Here is a 9992-nt window from a genome sequence, read left to right on the forward strand (position 1 = left end):
ACCGGAAGTCATTGGATTTACGAAATATGATTCATTGATGTGAAACTGTTATGTGGTGTTCTATTTGTGTAAGTGAAATATAGGAGGGTTGATTTAAAAGTATCTTGAGTGCATGCAATCATTTTAAGAGTGGGGAAAATGCCTCCAAACAGCATTGTATCTTCGGAGAAGAAATTGGGTAGATCGCCGCAGCAGGTTATCCTGAGAAGAGGATCGGCAGAGCACCTCCAAGTAAGTCCAATGAAGAAGGGGACGTGTGAGTCTTTCACACCAGCACCACATTGCTTCCTCTAGCCACTGGGAACTGCCAGACGCTCTGTGTGTGTGTGTGTGTGTGTGTGTGTGTGTGTGTGTGTGTGTGTGTTTTTTATCCACCGAAATGTAAAACTACTTTTGCATGTGGAACACACTGAAGGAACATACAAAGAACTTATAAAATTTTTGTATGTGACTCTGAAAACTACATGCTTAATCGCTGTGATAATTGTCCCAATGATGACAAACTGTCAGAATTATTGAAACACAAATTATCTTACAAAGGTGCTTATGATGAAATTGAGTTCAGCCAGGGATAAACACAGATCATCAGGCAGAATTGGTAAAGCAGTCTGCAATTGTAGGTGAATAGATGGACTTATTGGTAAGAAAATTACAAGCACTTAAGCCACACTTATTTATATCTAAGTGGCAGTCAAAATCACAGAAAAATTGAAAGAAAATCTAATCCTGTAAAAAGCAATTCTGTCAATGGACTTTGATGAAAACTACAGTTTTGTACAATGAGATTTTCACTCTGCAGCAGAGTGTGCGCTGATATGAAACTTCCTGGCAGATTAAAACTGTGTGCCAGACCGAGACTCTAACTCGGGACTTTTGCCTTTCGCGGGCAAGTGCTCTACCCACTGAGCTACCCAAGCACGACTCTCACCCCTGCCTCACAGCTTTACTTCTGCCAGTACCTCGTCTCCTACCTTCCAAACTTAACAGAAGCTCTCCTGCGAACCTTGCAGAAGTAGAACTTCTGAAAGAAAGGATATTGCAGAGACATGGCTTAGCCACAGCCCAGGGGATGATTCCAGAATGAGATTTTCACTCTGCAAGGTTCGCAGGAGAGCTTCTGTTAAGTTTGGAGGGTGGGAGACGAGGTACTGGCAGAAGCAAAGCTGTGAGGAGGGTGTGAATCGTGCTTGGGTAACTCAGTTGGTAGAGCACTTGCCCGCGAAAGGCAAAGGTCCTGAGTTCGAGTCTCGGTCCGGCACACAGTTTTAATCTGTCAGGAAGTTTCATAGTTTTGTAATTCACAATGAAATTCTGAGTTACCACTGGATAAGAAGCATCTGTACAATCCATCCCGAGTGTTTTTATGTGGTAAATGAGGAAAGTAAATTCCTAAGAGTGAACCATTATTTTACAAGTGATGATATGGAACATTACGTAGGATTTGTAAATGCTGTCCAGAGGGGAAATGGCCGGCAGAGCATTACCCACAAGCGAAGAATGTGCGTTGTTTCACTGATTGATGTGCTGCTCAATATATGAATAGAAAAAGTTTTAAAAATTTGCGAGAGCACAAAAATATTTTTTCTATTGACACTGAGCATTCCTTTTTTACAACTAGCCAGCGTAAATCTGTGTGCGATGGTTTGTGAGGAACTATAAAACATATACTGAGAAGAGCTAGTCTTCAACTACCGGATGATGCACAATTAACAACTGAATCTGGTGTTTATGATTTGTGCAAAGCTAATACTGACAATTTTTTTTTCACTTCTTAGAGAAAGTCAATGTTGGTTTCCTACACAAGAACCTCGAAAAGAAATTTTCGACAACCTGCATAATTATTGCCTGGTACCAGGAATTTTCACCATTACAAAGCACTTTCTTGTGATTCTTTAGAGATTAGAAGAGTAACTTCTCCTGAAAAGCCTTCCTTATTTTTTCCATTCAATGAAAATGTTCCACAATTGATATGTACTCATACTCGACAAAATTCTTTTGTAGCAGCTGTGTATGGTGACAGGTGGTACTTTGCCTTTGTCAGAAAAGTCTGATGAAGGAGACATTTTACTCGTGTATCTCCACCCACCTGAACCAGCAGTGTCTTATTTTGACCTGAAAAGCAAGACTTGTTTTATGCATTTGCAAAACATTGTATGTGCTGTTGGTATACCTAAATCAACATCATTACGCAGAATGTATTACTTTAATGAAAAAGATATGAAGTTAACAGAATATAATTTTTCACAGTGGATTAAAAACAGAGATGCTCTTAAAAAGTTCCACTACTGAACATGTACATTTTTAAATTAACATTAGTGTGGCTAGAATAATTTGACATGCTTGAAATTTGGTGTTCTCAACACACTCTTGACACTGTGGATGCTGTAGTATTGAATTCCCTAACAATTTCCAAAGTACAATGTCCCATGTGTCTAGCTCCAACTACCGCTCCACGTTCAAAGTCTGTTAATTCCCATTGTACGCCAATATAATCACAATGGAAACCTTTTCACGTGAATCAATTGAGTACACATGACAGCTTCAACAATGCACTGCCACTTTATACCTAGTGCATGCAATGTTACCACCATCTGAAAATGTGCCTATTGTTATTCCATGACTTTTGTCATCTCAGTATTTACTCTACCAAGTAAGTGTTGATGTTTTGAAACTTGCTATTCTTTCAGTTCACAACATTGCAGAAAATTTACCATACAAACTTTGTCAAGAAAATCCCATCTCGAATATTGCTTTGACTATTAACAAATGGTACCACCTAACTAGCCAAACACGGTCTTTGGTTGGCACAAAAACTACTTAATTACAAAGCGACAGACTGAGTTGCCTGTACTTGTCTTCAGGAGGCAAAATTCCAAGTACTGCTGACAAGACATTTTTAAGCCGTAAAAAACCATTAGCTAGCTTTTGGGAGAGCTAGTTCACTCCCAAGGATAAAAGAATGGGACAAGTCAGCTCACTCAGACCCAGTTTGAGAGGGAGGGAAACATTTCTTGCGAGGAAAATGGGAGATGAAGACAGAGGGGGCAGGAGACACTATTTTCCCATTGTGCTCTAAGATTCTGAAGTTTGTAATTACCTTGAACCGTTAATAAAAAGAAAAGCCAGCCTGGAGGTCTTGATACTCACAACTGTTAAAATAAGTGTCACCGATTGATGACAAAGTTCACGTACTCATTACATAGCATGAATGAATGAATGTGAAGTTAACAGTGTCATTAGTCAGGAGTATCTCATTCATCGTTACTTCCTACTGGTTACACTAATGGAACAGGCACTATCACTGAAACAAAAAAAGCAATTTTTACTACTTAGAGAATGGAAGAGAAAATGTGGCGGTAACTTTATTTTAATTAAAGAACTACTAACTATGAAACACCAGGTAGGAATATCAACAATGTAGGAAGATACAGAGTGCTACTTATTGTAAAGAAGATACGCCAAATTGTAGATAGGCACGATTAAAAGATATTCACACATAGCTTTTGGGCAAAGCTGTCGTAAGTAAAGACACACATGAACACACACAAACAAGCAAGCACACTTCACGCACACACGACCGCCAACTCCAGCATCTCGAGCCAGACTGCAAAATCACAGTGGATGCAAGAATCAATGTGGAGGGGGTTGGGAAGGGATAATAGTGTTTGGTTGGGAGAGAGATGACCGCTGTCTGGTGGAGTGTGCAGGGACTAGACTGCCAACTGGCACAGCACCAGGAGGCGGTGGGGCAAGGATGTGGTGAAAAAATGAACAAAAAAGGAGAGGAGCAAGGAAAGATGGGTGGATGCATTGACAGAAGGCTGCAAATTAACAGGTTGGGAGACGAAAATGCGGAGGAGATGACAGGGCAAAGGGTGAAAACTGTTGGGTGTGGGGACAGTATTTTACCGTAGGTCAAGGCCGGGATGATGACGGGAGCAGAGAATGTGTTTTAAGGATAACTCGCATCAGCAGAGTTCAGAAAAGGAGGTGGTGGAGGGAAAAATCCAGATGGCTCAATTTGATTTCAATGGCTGGTTTACTACCGGAGCCATCTGGATCCTTCCCTTCACCACCAGCTTTTCTGAACTGCACTGATGGGAGTTATCCTTACAAAACATCTCTACTCCCATGATTATCATGGCTTCAACCTACAGTAATATATTGTGCCCACAGCCTCCACCCAACAGTTTCCACTCCCTCTATCCCCCATCCAAACAGGAGTAAGTGGTAGTTGGAGGATGTATGAGACAGGTCTTGCATCTAGGACTGTCCTGTCCCTTACATCCTCCCACCACCACCTACTCCAGTCCAATCACAATCATCATCTATCCCATCAAAGGCAGGGCTACCTGCGAACTAGTCATTTGATCTACAAGCTAAGGTGCAACCACTGTCCCGCATTCTACATGACATGACAATCGATAAGCTGTGTGCCTACATTAATGGCCACCAACAGTGGCCAAGAGAGAACTGGACCACCCTGTTGCTGAGTACGTCACTCAACACGAAGTTCTTCAGTTCAATGACTTCTTACAGCGTGTGTCATCTGGATCCTTCCCACCAACACCAGCTTTACTGAACTGCACAAGTGGGAACTCTTCCTGCATACATCCTATGTTCCCATAACCCTCCTGCCTCAACCTTATTTATCCATTGTCCTCACCTGCCCAGCCACTTCTCTTTTCCCATTCCAGCACTACAAACCCCTCTATTCCACCAATGCACCCAGTCTTTTTCCAGTACCCCCTCCCTCTCTCTCCCTCGCCCTCTGCCTAACCTCCCAACTGTACCTAGCTGCCCTACACTCTTTCTACCTCGTCCCAGCATGCTCCAACAAGCAGCATTTTACCATCCCCCATTACTAATCTGCTATCCCTCACCCTCACCACCCCAGCTCTCCTCTTTACCTCCAACCATTTGCCTTTCCCATCCTGCGCCGCTGCTTGCTGTCTGGCTTCAGCCACTAGAGACTGTGGTCTTGCAGGCTCTTGCATGCGTGCACATTGTCCATTTTCGACAAGTGCCTTGTTGGCTGATAGCTCACTTTTCGACAGTTTTTTGTTGTGCCTATCTGTGACTCGGCATCAACTACATGGTGAGTAGCCTATCCTTCTCATAATATTGTTACATTCCATCCTGGCTCGCCTTCTAATATACCAAATAAATTAACAAATGACGGAGCTGATCTTCCTTGGTACACAAAACTGGTTAGAACACTGTTGCAGAAACAATGAAACAAACATGCCAAATTTTAACAGACGCAAAATCACCAAGATTGGCGATCTTTTACAAAAGCTCGAAATTTAGTGCGGACTTCAATGCGAGATGCCTATAATAGTTTTCACAACGAAACTTTGTCTCGAAACCCGGCAGAAAATCCAAAGAGATTCTGGTCAAATGTGAAGTATGTTAGCGGCAAGAAACAATCAATGTCTCCTCTATGCGATAGCGATGGAGATACTATAGAAGACAGTGCTGCCAAAGCAGAGTTACTAAACACAGCCTTCTGAAATGCCTTCACAAAAGAAGATGAAGTAAATATTGCAGAATTCGAATCTAGAGCAGCTGTCAACATGAGTAACGTGGAAGTAAATATCCTCGGAGTAGTGAAGCACCTTAAATCACTTAATAAAAGCAAGTCTTCTTGTCCAGACAGTATACCAATTACATTCCTTTCGGAGTATGCTGATGCATTAGCTCATATACAACCATTCACTCGACGAAAGATCCATACCCAAAGACTGGAAAGTTGCACAGGTAACACCAATATTCAAGAAAGGTAGTAGGAGTAATCCACTAAATTACAGACCCATATCGTTAACATCGATATGCAGCAGGATTTTGGAACATATATTGTGTTCGAACATTATGAATTACCTCTAAGAAAACGATCTATTGACACACAGTCAACACGGGTTTAGAAAACATCGTTCCTGTGAAACACAACTAGCTCTTTATTCACATGAAGTGTTGAGTGCTACTGACAAGGGATTTCACATCGATTCCGATTTCTGGATTTCCAGAAGGTTTTTGACACTGTACCGCACAAGCAGCTTGTAGTGAAATTGCGCGCTTATGGAATATTGTCTCAGTTATGTGACTGGATTTGTGATTTCCTGTCAGAGAAGTCACAGTTTGTAGTAATGGACAGAAAGTCATCGAGTAAAACAGAAGTGATTTCTAGCATTCCCCAAGGTAGTGATATAGGCCCTTTGCTGTTCCTTATCTATATAAACGATTTGGGAGACAATCTGAGCAGCTGTCTTCGGTTGTTTGTAGATGACACTATTGTTTATCGACTAATGAAGTGATCAGTAGATCAAAACAAACCGTAAAATGATTTAGAAAAGATATCTGTATGGTGCGAAAAGTGGCAGTCGACCCTAAATAACTAAAAGTGTGAGGTCATCCACATGAGTGCTAAAAGGAACTCACTACACTTCAATTACACAAAAAAATCAGTCTAATCTAAAAGCCGTAAATTCAACTAAATATCTAGGTATTACAATTACGAACAACTTAAATTGGAAGGAACACACAGAAAATGATGTGGGGAAGGCTAACCAAAGACTGCGTTTTATTGGCAGGACACTTAGAAAATTTAACAGACTTACTAAAGAGACTGCCTAGGCTATGCTTGTACATCCACTATTAGAATACTGCTGCGTGGTGTGGGATCCTTACCAGATAGGACTGATGGAGTACATAGAAAAAATTCAAAGAAACAAGCTGCCACATCATTCAAAGAAAGGCAGCACGTTTTGTATTATCGCGAAATATGGGAGACTGTCACAGAAATGATACAGGATTTGGGCTGGAAATCATTAAAAGAAAGGTGTTTTTCGTTGCGACAGAACCTTCTCACGAAATTCGAATCACCAGCTTTCTCCTCCAAATGCGAAAATATTTTGTTGACAAAGGGACGAACGATCACCACAATAAAAAAGGGAAATCAGAGCTTGTATAGGTGTTCATTCTTTCCGCGCACTATACGAGATTGGAATAATAGAGAATTGTGACGGTGGTTCGATAAACCCTCTGCCAGGCACTTAAATGTGATTTGCAGAGTATCCATATAGATGTAGATTGCACTTATGAATGTTAGTCTTGTTTATAGGGGTCAGTTGCTGATAACTGTTTATAAATAACTGTCTACAAGGGGTTCTAAAGTGCACCCCACACATTACATGCTTCTGCTCAGACAGACATCCTTTTGGTCCAATGTCAAGTTACCCTAGAATATTATAGTGCCTGACATTTGTGAATGAAAATATGGTAAGTAAATCAACTTTCTGACCTTTACAATTTCAGAATCAGAAACTTGTAACAAATTTTGCAGGGATTAGACATTTAAGAAGCTCTCTAATACATGACTTCTCAGTCATGTTCTTAGCAATATAAACACTGCATATGTGTATCATACATGAACCACATAAATGCAGGAAATGCACACTTTGTGACAGTGCTGAGAGGCAAAGATGATGATGCCTAACAAGACATAACACCTACCAATGCAGAAAGAATATGTGACAAAGTTGGAGGGGTGGGGAATGTCATAATTTTAGATTGATGGCTGTCCTTAAGAAGACAAAGGTAAAACAGATCTCTAACATTGTTGGTCTGTCTTCATTTATTGCTATCCATATTATACTAGTGATTGTGTCTATGTGCAACTAAACGCATACATTTATCAAGGCATTTTCAACACACATGCTACCACTGATGCAGCCTCAATAAATTAAGGAGAAATTCATCTGGCTAAATGAAAATTGCATTTATTTGGTTGCATATAGAAATGATCTGAAAATTTTTAAGATAACAAAAGTGATCAGTTATTTACATAACTAAAGCAACAACGATTACTACATCCCTTATTTTGCAGCAACTCCCTAATGAATATCAACTGCACAAGAACTTCACTTGCCTCCATGAAAACAGGTGTTTTCCTGGAAGAAAAGAAAAGTCAAAATGACAGAAATGAAAAGTAGGAAGACGAATAATGACACACCTTGAGCCTCTCCTACAAGGACATATATTTTTAACTTTTCTGCCAATATCTACATCTTCAACAATCTCCTCACTATGAGTTCACATGACAAGGTGTTTTCAATGTAACCTGGAGTATCATCGGTCCACAGAGATGATGTCCATACCAGTTACTACCAAAATTTCTTTACAAATAATTCACTTTAATGACAATAACACAACACTTTTTAAATTTCTTGAAATGTTTATTAATGATTCTATCAACAGTTGCAGTATTTCTTTTAGCCTAATGTAAGTAGTGCAACTGTTGACAGAACTGTTAATAAACACTTTAAGAAATTTAATAAAGCTGGTGGTTCCCTGTCAACAAAATGTTGGGAAAAAAATTTAAATGTTAATTTATTATGCATACAAGCTACAAGTTGTTCCATAACATTTAGGGAGGAGTGCTGGATGTCAGCAACTTGCTGCCACAACGCTCTGCTTTCACTAGTACACACCTGAAGGCGACCAGGAGACTCTTGGCCATTCTATCATGGAAGCAAGTAACTGAAATCTGCGAGTTCACCAGAAATTTAATGGAATAATCTACACAGAACTAAGTTTTGAATTTTACACCATGCTTCAAGTCCTTTTTTGGACACGGCTTACATCAAAGGGACAGCCACTAAGACAATGCAGTAGCTTAAATTCTTTTCCTTTTTTTTTTGTCACATTCATAGCTTGACCTCAAAACACCATAACCCTTCAACTGTCTTAAAACGTTATGATTGCATTTTATTTCAGCTTTGTTTCTTAATTAGTTATGAATCAAACACTAATCATTCTTGTTTAAATCAAAATCCATTAACATAAGGTCTGTGGCATTACTTTTGCACTCAATACCTGTGACTGCCTTTTAGTGCATATGGCATTAGTGTACAGTAAATGAAAAAAAAGTACTCTGCCTGAATAAAAGATTCAGATTTGGGATAGAAAAACCAAGTATTTGTATAACAATACACTAATTCTCATTTGTGTTTAAGATTAGACAATTTTAATTTACTTGACAAAGTCTCATGGGATTCGCTGACTTTACAGTAAACGCATTTATTACAAAACAAATTTAATTTACTTTCCCCTTTGAATACTTTCCTCTAGAAACGACATTTGGAGGTGTGTAATGTAGCAACTGGATTTCACTGTGACGTTATAAAGTAAATTTGCAAACACTAAAGAGCTTCCCAATACATGCTTAATTTAAGAGAAGAGCTTTCTCCATTTTGTGAAGTTTTAATACTGTAGTTTGAGGTATCAAGGCTGCAGCCCTACAATCCATTACGAGATTGAGGTTATTAGTTTTTCTCGTTGCTTTTTAAACCAGCTGACTAATCTGAAAATGAAAACTATGGAATGCGAGGATAGAATAATCAGTTATGTCGCGTATTTATTAAACTTACATATGGCAGATCTCGACTGTGTCAAAAGTTTGAAGACACGAATAACCCGCCAAAGGATTCATGTAAAAACCAAGTGAAGAGCTCTTTCACGTACGACGCCCAATCCTGTCATTCGAAATACAGAAGTCACCATCGTAGACAAAATAAACGAGATGGCGCCAAACCAAACTAAATATCTTGCACAGGTAAAAAAAAAACTATTAAGAATATGAGAATGAACTACGCAGTGACTCTGTAGCAACGTAAAAAATATCTATTTCGGAAACTATCGAAATAAAATAGATTTCTCAGTAATTCAGCGTCATTAGAGAAAACAACCAGGCAAAATAAAAATTTTAATTACGGTTGTGTCGAAAGCAAAGAATCTTAACGTCACATGGATTTACAAATTTATATACAACGAAGTATACGCGCTCACAAAATGATGAAGTTGAAATATTATGATGCGTAAGACCAGAACGCAGGTTGGGAAAAAGTTATAAAACTATGAACATCAGAGGGAATGGGGAATTCGTACATTTCGAAGGCGCTGCGCAAAAAATACAAAGAATGTAATGGCAGAAG

The 9992-nt window shown here is 39.4% G+C and overlaps 1 long non-coding RNA gene across 1 annotated transcript in view; it reads right to left on the reverse strand.

Annotated features, from left to right (window-relative positions):
- The window catches only part of LOC126272527 (uncharacterized), a 78996-nt gene extending 69386 nt beyond the window's left edge, over window positions 1-9610 (reverse strand). Inside the window, exon 1 of the long non-coding RNA XR_007549235.1 lies at window positions 9429-9610. This is a non-coding gene — a long non-coding RNA (uncharacterized LOC126272527). The remainder of the gene's footprint in view (window positions 1-9428) is intronic.
- Window positions 9611-9992: the final 382 nt, after the last annotated feature.

Source organism: Schistocerca gregaria, chromosome 5 (assembly GCF_023897955.1).
Source record: "Schistocerca gregaria isolate iqSchGreg1 chromosome 5, iqSchGreg1.2, whole genome shotgun sequence".
Taxonomy (NCBI): domain Eukaryota; kingdom Metazoa; phylum Arthropoda; class Insecta; order Orthoptera; family Acrididae; genus Schistocerca; species Schistocerca gregaria.